This window comes from Saccostrea cucullata, unplaced genomic scaffold, assembly GCF_032062105.1.
Source record: "Saccostrea cucullata isolate Sc308-1 unplaced genomic scaffold, CSIRO_AGI_Scuc_v1 ctg105, whole genome shotgun sequence".
NCBI lineage: Eukaryota > Metazoa > Mollusca > Bivalvia > Ostreida > Ostreidae > Saccostrea > Saccostrea cuccullata.
Genome location: NW_026919155.1, coordinates 1,501,336 through 1,516,631, shown reverse-complemented (window position 1 = coordinate 1,516,631; position 15,296 = coordinate 1,501,336). Strand labels below are relative to the sequence as shown.

At 34.0% G+C, this 15,296-nt stretch overlaps 1 long non-coding RNA gene across 1 annotated transcript; it reads right to left on the bottom strand.

Annotated features, from left to right (window-relative positions):
* Nucleotides 1–1,989: 1,989 nt before the first annotated feature.
* LOC134280504 (uncharacterized) lies at nucleotides 1,990–10,694 on the bottom strand. Its single transcript, XR_009994918.1, has 3 exons — nucleotides 10,468–10,694; nucleotides 8,883–8,934; nucleotides 1,990–2,073 (listed from the first exon to the last, which is right to left on the bottom strand). It is a non-coding gene; the product is annotated as an uncharacterized LOC134280504 (long non-coding RNA).
* Between the last annotated feature and the right edge of the window lie 4,602 nt (nucleotides 10,695–15,296).

Genomic DNA, 15,296 nt, shown 5'->3' with positions numbered 1-15,296 from the left:
TGCATCATTTGTACAAGTTTGGTTTATACAATGTTATATAAACCTTATAGTTTTTTGGTATAGACCTGCACCCATAACTTTTACCTGGTCTATCATCTGAAATATGTATGTCAAATTCAGCATCCGAAGCAAGTCCATTAGTGTGCATCCTTAGATGTATCATCCATGCAGGTTTGGTCAACACAGGGCTTATAGTTACTTGGAAATGAAACCTGCATCAAAAACTTTAACCTTTTAACTCAACCGTAAAATGTAGGTCAGATTCAGCATCCGAAGCAAGTCTGGTAGTATGCATCCTTAGATGTATCATCCATGCAAGTTTGGTCACTAAAGAACTCAATGAATCATGCACCAAAAACTTTAACCTGTTCACTCAACCGGAAAATGTATGTCAGATTCAGCATCTGAAGCAAGACTGGTAGTATGCATCCTTAGAAGTATCATCCATGCAAGTTTGGTCACTAAAGAACTCATAGTTACTTGGAAATGAAACCTGCATCAAAAACTTTAACCTGTTCACTCAACCGTAAAATGTAGGTCAGATTCAGCATCCGAAGCAAGTCTGGTAGTATGCATCCTTAGATGTATCATCCATGCAAGTTTGGTCACTAAAGAACTCAATGAATCATGCACCAAAAACTTTAACCTGTTCACTCAACCGGAAAATGTATGTCAGATTCAGCATCTGAAGCAAGACTGGTAGTATGCATCCTTAGAAGTATCATTCATGCAAGTTTGGTCACTAAAGAACTCATAGTTACTTGGAAATGAAACCTGCATCAAAAACTTTAACCTGTTCACTCAACCGTAAAATGTAGGTCAGATTCAGCATCCGAAGCAAGCCTGGTAGTATGCATCCTTAGATGTATCATCCATGCAAGTTTGGTCAACATAGGGCTGATAGTTACTTGGAAATGAAATCTGCACCAAAAACTTTAACCTGTTCACTCAACCGGAAATTGTAGGTCAGATTCAGCATCCGAAGCAAGCCTGGTAGTGTGCATCCTTAGATGTATCATCCATGCAAATTTGGTCAACATAGGGCTTATAGTTCCTTGGAAATGAGACCTACACCAAAAACTGCACCAAAAATGTTAACCTGCTCTGAAAACATTAAACAGGTCATTCCTTTGCTGAAATTGCAGCATCTGAAACTTTGACTGGTACAATGAAACACACTAGAAGCATCTTCCATGCATGTTTAATCAATATAGGACATAGAAGTACTTAAAAAGAAAACTGCTCCAAAAAACTTAACCTTAACCTGGGACGCCGATGCCGACACCGACGCCGACGCCGAGGGTATTACATAAGCTCCCCCAACTTCGTTGAGGTGAGCTAAAAATGACGTATTTCATGTGCTGTGAGAGACAGATTGAGGAATTTTTTAACAATGAAAAATACATGTTATTATTAAACGGAATATTATTTACAGGTTTTAAATAGTTGATCAATATCAATTTATATCCTTTGTATAGTGCGATTATTCATTAACTATCAAGAGAATGCATTTTATTAATTATGTCATGTTTTTATGTACAGGTTACGTATGCTTTAGTAACAACCTGTCAGAGAAACTCAAGAAAGTTTTAAAATATTAACTTCAAATAGCATTTCACACGAAAATATAATAAATATCTTTTTTCATCTCAAAGTAGGCCTAATTGAAACTTAGTGTTTCTGGATGGTTTGATTGACACATCCTTGCACTTTCACTAATTATAATTTTTATTCTTAATACTTAAGAAAAGTGGCAATTTAGTTGTGTATTAATGAATAATGTTAAAACTATAATACAGAAAATTCAGAGTAGAAATGTTCTATAGCAAAACAATTACACCCACTGGCAGTTAATAAAGTCAGTCCGTGCTCAGTGTTCTGTACAGAGTATAACAAATTGAATACACCCGTGAAATATATACTTTTTTTGTAAACAGGGTACGAGCTGTGTTACTGTTAATGTTTACCTCACTCTCCTCATCCATTCGCCGCAGCTCCTCCTGGAGCTCTAGTCCGAAAGATCTGAGCGCCTGCACTTCTTCACGCAGCAATCGAAACCTCTCCTCAAATGGGCTACAATCACAAGTCCAGGATCAAACTCTGTCATAAAACTTGTTTTATTTCTCTTGTTGTGTGGACAAATTTGAAATAATATTATTAAGGCAATTTGATTTTTACAAAAGTTTTTTTCGTTATATATTTCTGTATACAGAGAAATTTTTGCCCCTTTCACCTATTCCTCACATATTGGTGCAGCATGGCATGTGATAAACATGTTTTAAAAATTATAAACAGTTTCAAAAGTGGAAGGGAAAAAAATGGATTACTCATGTTATTATGTTATGGACAGACACCTAATAATAATACCTATTGTAGCACAGACTTACCCCCAGGGGTCATGATTTTAACAATTTAGAATACACAATCCCATAATGCTTCCAAATAAGTTTCAGCTTTTCTGGCCCAGTGGTTCTTGAGAAGAAGATTTTTAAAGATATTTCCTATATAAAAGATCAATGTTAGGCATTTTGTTGGATATAATTCATGCCGCACATAAACATGCATGATACGAGGGTTGTCCCAAAAAGTCGTAGACAATGTTTATAATTTTTTAAACATATGCTACCAATACTAACCAAATTTTGCATAGGCATAATATATTCAATGTTCTTTAATTAAATTGTGAATTTTTAAATATATATCTTTCATATTAATAATATTAGGATGATTTATGTAAAGGCCCATAAGGCCTGTCGGGGCATGCACAAAATTCAGAATAATTTACGCATATAACTATTACATTTGCTTTTATTTCTTTAGTACTATGAAAAAGATTGAATTTAAATTTCAATCAGCAAAACCAGAATCCAAGTCAAATTTTCATATAAATACATAGAACTAAAATTTACATCACTGAAACCAGAATCAAAATCTTAATAATATTAATATGTCAAAATTTAAAATAAATAGCTTTAGAACCAGACGATTTGTGTCATGATTTTCATAGTATCATTGGAATTGAGTTTGATAAAAATGACATTTTCAAATGCGTAACCGGCACATGAAGATGTAATAAATTGTGTTGGATATGCTTTATATACATCAGAGATGGGAAAAAAGAGTACAGAAGTGACATTAACACACCATATTTTAAAAAAATATAAGTTATGATAAAATTTTAAAAAAAAGTTATGATAAAAAAATGGGCACAATATTCAATGAGAGTTTTTTTCCTTTATACCAAAATAGTTACGGCATGAAAGAAGTAGAGTAAAAATGCAGAACAATCAATTGGGAACAATCTGGACGCGATTGACCTCAAACAATATGTATACATGTATTCCCTACTGCCTACAACATAAGGCCTTTCGACTAACTTTCAACTGAAATTTGAATCTGTTTAAAAAATCAAATAAAAAACAAACTGACGTTAGTAAATTTAATTAAATCCCTTAGTCAAGAGTGGTCTATCACTTAAGGTAGTTCTACACTCGGCACTAAATGGGCTCAATCTTAAAAAATCTGCTTTAATTTATAAGATAGACATACATCCCAGCAATGGATAGATGCAAGAAAAAATATATGTCAACATGTTAACTTTCTCGCTATTGCCTATCAGAGTATATACCCCAAAATGTAAAATATTGAAAATTTACATATCCTAGATTTTGTTGTATATAAATGAATTAAAGTCTAAATATTCAACTTTAATACCCAAACAAGTTTGGCTTTCCAGAAAGCCTGAAATGTCATCTCTTTGGTATCAGTAATGTCAAAGAAATAAAACAGAAAGGGAAATACTTTAATGCAATGAATATATGGATTATTATACGTGAAGTTCCCAATGACTTACTGTAAACGTATTACATTTAGCGGTGTATTCTATTTAGCGATTTTGGCGGAAAGCAGAGTCTGCTAATTCAAGTACATCGCTAAATGTCTTGTTTATTAACTTTTATATCTGCCAAATTCAGACAGCGCTAAATCAAATCTACGCTAACTTGTTCAAATTGAAGTTCTGCCAAATATCGTACACGCCAAATGTTATACATTTACAGTATTCAGCAAACAGAAAACTAAGCTGACAAGTATTTTAACATAAAAAAGAACAGTCCAAAGATGATTCCTACCCACGTAGCTTAAGTATTTAAACCTTTCGAAAGAAGCCACCTATACCTACGTTTTGTTCACTTTTAAGAAAAATAAGGGGCAGGGTACCATGCACGCAGTGATTTAACTACGGATACTATTACAAATCTATATATAGAAATCACGTCATTGTCAGTTCTCCTTGTGTGGCTTACCAATTTAATAAGGCATAGTATTGAGGATCAATATATATACGACACACCAAACAGGCGCGGATCCAGAAATTTTTTCCAGGGGGGGGGGGGTCCACCCAGTTAAAAAAAAATTCCAATCCTAGAAATTTCTTGACAAGCAATTAAAAAAAAAAAACTTAACTCGCCCAAACGTGAAAAACCTATTTCGTGTGTGTGTGTGTTTGGGGGGGGGGGGGGGGGGGGGGGGGGGGGGGGGGGGGGGGAGTCAATGACTTCTATTGCCTCAAATCTCTCACATTTCATACCCATTTCACACATATTCATGTTCACCAGGGGGGGTCAGCGTTTTCCAGGGGGGTCCACGGCAAGGTGACTTTTCTTTTGCTTTAGTATATACATTTTTAACTGTGGAAATTCCAGGGGGGGGGGGGGGGGTCCTGACCCCCCGACCCCCCCCCCCTCTAGATCCGCGCATGCCAAAACTTGAGATATTTATATTAGGATCGTACTTCTTTTCTAAATTATCCTTGCCTTTCAAATAGGCCTAAACCGAAAGTAGATCACACACTTCTAAGCTATATTTATAATATTTCTTCTAAAATAAAACCAGTTTACAGGCTACTTGGAACTCCTTGTGTAGATTCTCACTTGAGATATTGTAAAACATCGAGGATTCCCGAAAAATTAATGGAGGCTTACACTAGGACTTTACTTCCGGCATACAATCTTAATGTGTCATCTCCCGAGGGAGATGACAAATAAAGTAGAAAAATGTTAGTAAACAATATATAATCATTGTTTTGCATGAATTATTATAAATAGATGCACTTTGTTAGGCTAACCTATCAAAATTTAATATGAGAAAATATGCTTTACAGTTCAATCTCGGCCATGTAAAAAAAATTATGGACTCAAACTTCGTAAATTTGCATTATTTTTACTAAATAATATTTAAGAAAAAGAATAAGCTTAAAAAAATTCTATGTTGACACATGACTTTTCGTGGTATAAGCTCTACACTAAAGGTACCCCCTAATTTCCTTCTTCCAGAAGTAATATATTGCCACATTTTCCTGTAATACTGTTAATGTTTGAGTGTATATTTGTATTAACAAAGTTGTACATATTTAAAACAATAACTATACACACCCAATACCTATTGTCCCTAAAATTTATCTTATTTTACGCTTTAAAAAAATTAAAACACACATTAGTTGTCTGTAAATTGGAGACAATGAAAATGAAAGTGATCGATTGACTGATTCTAACAAACTGGATAATTTTGTTACAGAGCTGCAAGTGAATCAACTTTTGTCATATAATTATATTCAAAAGATAATTTTTGCATTGTGATTCGTGGGTAAGCAGGTGGGGGGGGGGGGGGGGGGTATGGCGTTTTATACAATAATTGTTATTCAAAGTAAATTTAATTTTGTAATGTTTCATTAGTAAAATTCATAAATTGTCTAAGTCAAATCGTAGTCATTACTTTTCTTCCGAATTAGGCCTATCACTAGTAACTTTAACTTGGCCGCCGACAATTGTCGCCTCGATTTCGACAGTTTGAAACATGTTCTGATATAGCATGTTCGTGGTCCGTGTTATCGGCACGGCATATAACACATGCATCATTCACAGAAATATCATTTTCTTACGTAATTATTTCTGTCAACCGAAAGTTGTTCCCAGCCTTCTCTTTTTAATTAATTAAACTGTAGAATCAGTGTTTGTACGTTTGTTGACGCGAGCAACTTGGAACAAAATCTTTACCGGATATTTAAAACGCTAAGTAAAAGTCAAACCAATATAGCTCAAAAATCACATCTCGGAAAAAAGAAGCGTGGTTCTGGTTTTACTATTCATAAATGACGTAGTGCGAGTGTAGACCTACTTTAAAAAAAAATACTAAATGTTAATACATGTTAATATAAGAGTCAGACGTAATTTATGCTTGCTTTCGTGCACCGGTGTACACTTACATTCTCTCTTTATTTTTACATAATTTTCATATTAGATTTATATATTATTAGGCCAGCATTTTTTTATTTTTAGGTTTACGAACATCAGAATGAAAAAGTCCCGTAGGAGGAGGAAATAAAAAAAAAAAAAAATTATTTTTTTTGGATACATTATCGACTTTTTCTATATTAATTTTTGCTTCTTTTTTAATGCTCTCCTAACAGGCTCCTTGCCACTGGACACATAAGGGTTACAAAGGGGAAAATAGAACCCTTAATTGTTTACCAGTTGGGGCCAGTGATTTAAATGATAAATCTTGTGATGTTGGACAAAATACAGATTTAAAAAAAAAACAGATTTTTTAAACTCTTTCAATATACACACATATATATATATATATATCTTCATATTAAATATAATTTTTTAATATGTATTAGATGAATGTGTAGAAATTGTTCTAAATTAAAAATATACTTGAGACCTAAAATAATTATTCCTTTCATAAAACACTTAAACAGACTGGGAGTAGGATGGAATTTTTTTTCAATTAAGTGTAAAATAAATTTTCTGGCTGCCACAAACGATACTACATGCCTGTATATATTTGTAATTTTGTATATACTTGTTTTTAAATATTTGAAATATTTTGTTTCTTTAGGCAAAATTATAATTGTTTATTTCTTCCTCAAATGGACTTAATCTCTCCCATAGTTTTATTCATTACATCTGAAGCATAAGCAACCCCTTTCTGAAGAATGATGCTAAGACTGAAAGCTATAACAGAAACTTAAACAATGTCTCTGACAAGAGAAACCATGGGCAGTTTTAAACCTGTGGGAGGAAATTAATTAACAGACAGATGACAGATACTTTTGAATACGGATACATTATCTCACCAACATGTCATTGTGCAACAAAGTTGTTAGCACGTACTTTATTTGTTCCCTGAATGAGTGAGACGTTTTGAATGGCACTCCTATCGATAAATATTTACATTAAACCAAGGTTTAGTGCTGCTATGGACTTGACAAATCTACCTTCGTTACCCGCCATCATGCATTTTTTGAAACCGGAAGTACGAGTTCGTAAATTTGAAATCTCGATCCCGACTCAAATTTGACATCGGAAAGAAAAAATTCTGTTTTTCTCAATTTTATTTTTTTTCTGAAAATTCAAAAACTCTAGCGGGGGGTTTGTAAACCTAAAAATAAAAAAATGCTGGCCTTATCATGAAACTTGAAATGCATGATCATAAAATGTTACTTTTTTGCTATGACAAGAATAGAAATTTAATTAAACAAAGAGAAACTAAACTGTTATCCCTGTCTACGACTTTCTGGGACAACCCTCGTAAAGTACATAAAAATTTCCCAATTTTTGATCAAGTCATAAAATTCCCAATTTCAAGGGCCTGGACCTCTTTTCCAATATTATATGATATGGAAAATACCTGCTGAAATTTAAACCTAAACTGTAGGAAAAATAATCAACATTTTCAAAAATAATTCACAGACGGACAGACAGATGCTAAATGGGCATATAAACAAAGACAGTCCTTACCATTATAAGTTGCCAACTCACCCGATTTCGTCGGGTCACACCCGATTTTTCAACCCATAACCCGATTATTTTTTATGACCCGGCGGGTCATGCTTATCGCCCGATTTTTGCCGGACAACCCGAAAATCTCCCGATTTCCGGATTTAGTTCGTAAATTAGGTTGCACTTTTAACTTCCAGTTACAACCAAAGCTTAGACGTACCATCTACGTAAACAATGCAGATGGCGATGAATTAATTATCAGTGCAGGTGTAAACAATATTAACTGGGTGTTAAAATGTTTTGACAAATCAATGTTTGAAGTCAATTAAAATGGCTTCCGATAGAACTAGATCGTTATCAGGGCCAACAGGAACAAACTGACTCAAACACATGTCTCTGATTGAACCAAGAAAAAGAGAAACAATATATATTTATGTACATATCCAGGAATCTTGGGAAAAAAACTTTCATTCTAGATAAAATGAAGTGATTGAAGACAGTGTAGGCCTAACTTCACATTTAAAACATATTGTAGTACAAATGTAGTTAATTAATTAAGAGAGAGGAAAAATAACTTCAAAACTGAAATTGGTATACTTTCAAATTTAGCAGAAACTGAAAAGGTTTTTTTTTTTTTTAAAAATACACACTTAACTTCACGTCAATAATGAAATATGAAACCTTCAATTCTCATTTTTAACATGTAAATTAAATCAAATTATGTATGAATATTTTGTCATATAGTAAATTAAATCCTTTTTCAATAAAAGAATTCTTAATTAATACACAAATACTATGTATATATATATATGTATAAAATTCAATCATGGTAAATATGTCGTGAATGTCGTAATTTACGGCGTTATGACCAGATTTTTCACTTTCCAAATCTGGTCATGACCAGATATTTACATGCTGGAGGTTGGCAAGTACTCCTTACTATCTCATTAGCTCTTAAGGTCTCTGATCGACAACAAGCTGACAATGCTGAACTTTTTTAAAATGCATACCGTATGTCTTTTTTAACATGAAATCAAAAATTCAATCTTAAAGTTCCTTCAATTAAAATGTGAACACAATTAAACAGTATATACTTACTCTCCATCATCACTCCAGATGTCCTCAGCTGGGGCATCAAGGTCAGCCATATCTGATGTACAAAAGAAAAACATATGTTAAATAAAAACAACTAAGAGAGTCTACATAATAAATGCTTAAAATTCAATCAACTGGAAGTAATACTGTAAACCAACTATTATTCACGTCATCTTTTATTCCTGATTCATCAATTTGAAATCAATCCGCAGCAATTAATTTTCACGAATAAGGAAACATTTTCTACAAAAACAAAGCAAAATAAAAGGTTTGCAGTGATTTATATTCGAAGCTCCCCCAACTTTGTTGAGGTGCCTCGCTAAAAATCATAATTTTAATTTATTTAGAAAGCTCTTGTCACAGGCAATACACATGCTTAATATAAAAGCTCTATCTCTTTTCATTCAAAAGTTATGGCCGATTCAAAGCAATGCTTTAATTTTTGAAAAGTATGTCAAACTTCAAGGTCAAGGGGTCAAAAATCATAGTGTATTTAGAAAGGTCTTGTCACAGGTAATACACATGGTTGATATGCAATTTATCCTCTCATTCAAAAGTTATGGCCAATTCAAAGTAATATTTAAATTTTTAAAAGTATGTCAAACTGGTAAAGGGGTCAAAAATCATAGTGTATTTAGAAAGGTCTCATCACAGGTAATATACTGTTAAACATGTGTAATATGAAAGCCCTATCTTGTCTCATTCAAAAAATATTAGCAAGGTTAAAGTTTTTATACCAACAGAACAGACTTGCAGACTGACAGACAAATGAGATCACTAGCGGGGGACAGATACAAGAATTGTGATCCTCCACTTTCAAGGTCTCGTTGAATTAGGGGTCAATCATTGTTATGCAACCCTGCCTTGGAGGTCAGGTGCATTTAAATGAAGGAGGAGTGCCAACCCAAAATTTTACTGAAGAGCTCTTTAAGACCTGCCTTTTCAACTATGCAAGGTTTCAGCCTTGTAAATCACCAATTTCAGCTCTAAATTAATTTATAACATTTTTTTTTTTGCATTTTTTTTAAGAGAAAGTAAAAAAATTGTTTTCTTTTCATAAAATATTTTTTATGGTTACAATTTTGATATAAGTTGCATTAAGAGGCTAAATAAAGCTACATGTTACTATATAGCTAAACATGTTAATTTAAAAAATCTACACTGGTACTGGACCTGTTAAAAACACGAGACATTTCACCAGGGACCTATATACTAAGTATAGTTAGTATATAGGTCCCTGATTTTACTTCAAGATTCTGGCAATTTCAGACGAGAAATACTATATTTTAAAAGAGTGGTCACAAAAAAGTAAACTTCTTTTCCAAACAGGATTTTTAAAAAACTTATTTCGTTTGGAGGGGGGGGGGCTCTCCCCTTGCACCATGTCCTCACTCCCCCACCCAACCCCAACACAAACACCCCCGAGACATGAATCATCACATTTTATTCAAATATCATGATATAGGAGATACTTTAAAGTTAAACTTCTTGGTAAACAAAGGCTATCATTCAGTGACTTGGCCATGTTGGCTTCATTTTTATGATTTTAAAATTGAGATGTTCTGGTAATTCTATTCATAATATTTACCTGCGTCGTCCATCTGCTGAGCTGCTGAAGAATCGAAAGATCCGTTCATAGAACAGCAAAATCAGAAGAAATCTCAAAGTCTCAATAAATCGCCAGGAAAATATGTCAATACTCGCCAAGTCTCTATATCTGAGTGATTACCAGTTCACGTGGTCAAAAACACGCGCCAAGCATGGCGTGGTCACTGGGGCATGAAACTTGTGAATATAGCGAGGTAGAGGTTCTACATGTCTTGATATGGATTTCTCACGTTTAGGGCAGTGGGGAGATATATAATTATGTTGCAGTTATTGAATAGGATAGAATAGAATAGAATTTATTACCAAATCGGGACCCATTTTTCTTAATGTAATATGCATTCAACAATTAAGGGGGGCCGGGGGAGGGGAGATAGGGGGCTAATTATTGATTACCATTCATTGATAGGACATCCCCCCTTTTTTGTTGCAGTATACATGGTATAGTCATGAGGGGAAATAAGTGTGTATGAAAGAATTGTACTGAAAAAAGTTAGACCCCTACTCGCCCCTGGAAACACTAGGATTTTCCAGTCGACTTATTTTTTCTCTGCCTGTCCCCTTTCAAAAACGACTGTGCTGCGTCCTTCCCAAATGTCCGGTGGTGTCATGTTGAATCTATTTTTTTTTTTTAAATGTATTCTTGTTGTTATTGATGGGGGGCGGGGGGGGGGGGGGGGGGGGGGGGGATTAGGTATGCACACGTAAATTATTTACGTTAATAAATGAAGATCGATCTAATAACCTTTAGAGGCACTGCATTTAACTTATATAATGTGCAATTTAATAACTTTTTGAATACATGTCCTTGAAAACTGAAATTCATTTGTTCATAAAATTTATTTCACACAATTTATTTTCAAACTTTGAAACAAAGTCGAAGTTTACTCAAGGCAGAGTTCAAACTTCAAACGCTGAAAGTTAGTCAATGACATGGTCTTAGGAACCATAAGGGGGAGGGAATAGGGAGTCGTGCTCCCAAGAACTTTGCAGATATATAACACAATAGAAAACAGGACTCACAAACACATGTGTCTCGTTAATATGAACTTCTGATTACCTTTTTATTTTTTGCATAAGTTATCAAGGATTTTTTGTTAGTTGATGGTGCCCAAACTGATAATGTATAGCTGCCCCCTCCCCCATCCCATGAAAGGGAGACTGTCACCCATCCTTTTTTTTTCAAGAAAGATTTTTTTTCTCTAAAGAACGAGGGCGCTTTTGATTGGCATTCGGCAGGAATTGAAAAGTGAAAATTTTATCGACATGTCACATGAAATTTTTACATTTTTTTTTTATTTTTTGGGTTCCTGTGCAACGGGAAAGGAAAATGTTTTCCCGAAATTGAGTTTTGATTTGCTAAAAAATAGCTTGAAAATTGGCCAGATCAGACAATTGGTACAAAATGGTACATTTCTTAAACACGTTTTTCTAAAAAATTTCTATCTCTGGGTCTTCGAACTCTCCATGATTTTTAAACGTTATTTGTGTGTATTTTAATTCAAAGAAACGAATACACATTTTCAAAAAATGGAGAGTAGACCCAGAGACCATGAAAAATGACCTTTTCCTAAAAAATTTAAAATGTGTGAATATGGTGTTTCTTTGTCCTTTTAAAATCTTCAGTTTATGTGTAGCGGCGATAGCTCAGTATGTTGGGCTACCAGTGTTCAGTTAAGATTTAGGTTCGAGCCTTGCATGCATGCGGCATTCTTTTTTTTTTTTCAAACAAACAACCATTTATTTTGTCAGTTTCGTTTTATACACTAATTTATTAAAATTTTGAATTAGACAAATTTTGGTTCAGTTTGGTTCTCGATCGAAATCAATTCCAATCTTCTATTCTATAATGTACATATACATACATCTATGATATTATTATGATATGATATTAATATTTTAGGTGTTTATTTTTTGGAAAACATTACTATGTTTTAGTACCTCCTAGGAAAAACGGACATAAATGTTATAATTTCACTAAGTTCTTTCAAACTAAATGAAAAAAAAAACCTTTGGACGTGCACGTGATGGTAAAATCTGACCAGTTATGTTCAGCCAACTAAATCATGGACGTTTAGACCATAAATGTTTCGTATGTTTCGTACCTCTGCATTTCATTTTCGGAAATATGCATATCATTTCCGACATATTTTTAAATTTCATTTCCGACATTTTTGTTTTCATTTCCGACATAATTTTGTTTTCATTTCCGGAATTTACCTGTGCGTATAAAGGTAAAGAGTTCTATGAGCATAAACTTTTTCACCACATCTAATGTGCACTCAAATTAAATGTCAGTGACAGCACCACATTTATGTGCAAGTTATTGATATATATACAAAACTCAGATATTAGATTTCAATGATTTATTTATGTTTTTTCTTTAAATTATTCAAAAGTAAAGTCTTCATATTTGTTACTAAAAGTACTACATGTACATTATGTATTTGAAAAATGTCGGAAATGAAAAGATGATAATTTCAAAAAATTCCGGAAATGAAATGCAGCTGTTTCTTACTATGATTCCTGCAGATCACTTGCCAAATGCGCCCATCTTCTTTAGTATGAGAAATTTTGTTAACAAGACAGAAACAAAAAAGACCCGCTTTGCTTTGGAAAATATGATGCGATACTACATCTTTGTAATTCTAAAAGTTAGCCCCCTTCCAAAATACAGGGACGTAGCAACCGGGGGGGGGGGGGGGGGGCAGGGGAGGCCTGCCCCCCCCCCCCCCACTTTTTTCACCAACATAACCTTTGATATAGAAAATGTTCATTTAAAATGTAATTGCCCCCCCCCCCCCCACTTTTTGACCACAGTACGATAGTATAGTGGTACCAAAGAAAAGTTTGGAAAAAATTGGAATTGAAAGTAACTTGGCTTTGTAAAAGTTAACTCCCCCCCCCCCCCCCACCCCCCCCCCCCCCGAAATAGGATTTTCGAGTTTGGACAACTTTTAATTTTCGTTGTTTTTTTTTTTTTGTTTTTGTTTTTGTTTTTTTTTTTTGGCTTGTCAACTTTTCCAAGTAAGTGAAAAAAAATTTCTCTGGTTGGCCCCTCCCCCCACTTTCAAAAACGATGCTACGTGCCTGAAATAAGACAAGATTTTTGAGTTTTGGGCAATTTTAAGTACATTTTCTTTTTCAGGAGGTTAGTTTTTTTTTTAAATATCCCCAACCCTTTATTTAAGATTTTCCGTGCTTGTCTTAGAGAACAAAGTGTGGAAGAAAGCAAACATATCTAACAAAAAACTATCGTTAAATAAATGTTTTACAAATAACCTAGATCTGCATTGTATTCGATAAATCAGATATAAAAGCAATTATCTTGATAGCATAAAAGGTATATCTAATAAAAAATTATCGTAAACTATTGTATTATTGTTTTAATGATGTTTATACGTTTCATTGATGGAACAGATTTTCACTGATCAATTAAATCTGTACAGGCGACATGCCTAATTTTTTGTTCATGCAGTGATTAACTCTAAGGAGAAATTATTCAATCTAAAGGTCATTAAAAGTTAAACAGACAACAGAACAGACAGGACAAAAACAATAAATGCTATCTATCGATCCAGGCACATAAGAAAGACTGTTAAAGTTATGGATTTAGCTGTATATTGGAATTACTTTGCATTCACAGGTAAATTCTATCGTTTCTAATTATTCGTATTTATTATGATTAATTTGGGATATCAATCTAAAATACCCGAAAATACACCGTAAAATTTGTAAACATAGGGTACAGAAGTGCCATGGTTGCAAACGACATTGTTCAAGATGTCAACAGGTACTCTGTGCATGGAATTTATATTCATAGACTTGTATATACCTGCACCGAAGTTACTATTTGACGTTTCTTTGATTTTTGGTCTAGGCATTGTGATTTTCTTTTGGAATAATGTGTATATATAAGCTGACTGATTGCTGATTTTGGTCAAGTTCCGGTCTTGGAGTTTCAGGAATTTTCTTCAGCGCATGCGTTATTACCGTCAACGTGAGCAGCGTTGAAACGACAGTGACGTCACTGAAGACGGTCGACGGAAAAAATCGAAATAACACGAATAATGCACTCCCCCCTTCCGAAGAGGCGGCCATTTTGACAATGTTAAATCCCCGTAGACTTTGAATTTGCCGCCGTGTGTATACACTGGTTGACCTCGAGGGTTCGGATAAACGGGGGAAGTTTGGAAAAAAAATGATCTGTTGATCGGACCTAGGTTGGAGGCCAAGGTATTTATACATTTTGAGATATGAAGCGAAAAGTGAGGTCCTTGGTACCGTGGGACAGACTATATATAACATACATGTAGTTTAGATTCAAGTTTGTTTAAATTATAGCCCCCGAAGATAGGTGGGTTTACAATGGGGTATCAATTTTTTATATAACATTTATTTAATAAATTCTTTCAAATGCTTCTTAAGAAGAGCAAAACCATGTTCGGTCATACTAATGTGGAGGCTCTCTCAAATACAGTATATGGTGCAAAAAATAGTTAACTGAAATCGTTCTCCCTGAGGTAAAATAGGGTTATGATAGGCGATCTACTTTATATTTAGAGGAATGCAAACAAAGGATCTAGAACAGTAAAGTCAGGTTGATTCATATTGATATAGGAACACCCACAGGTAGTGTAGATGGGGCCATGAAAAGGTGATTAAACTTTTGCATAGGGATATAAATAAGGGAATGAAGTATAGAAATAATGAATAGTAAGGTAATCAAGCTCAAAAGCCCATCGAAACAAGTAACAGTTATTGTATATTTATTATGGTGTATCCTGAGTTATTTTTCTACGAAGGGCAGAC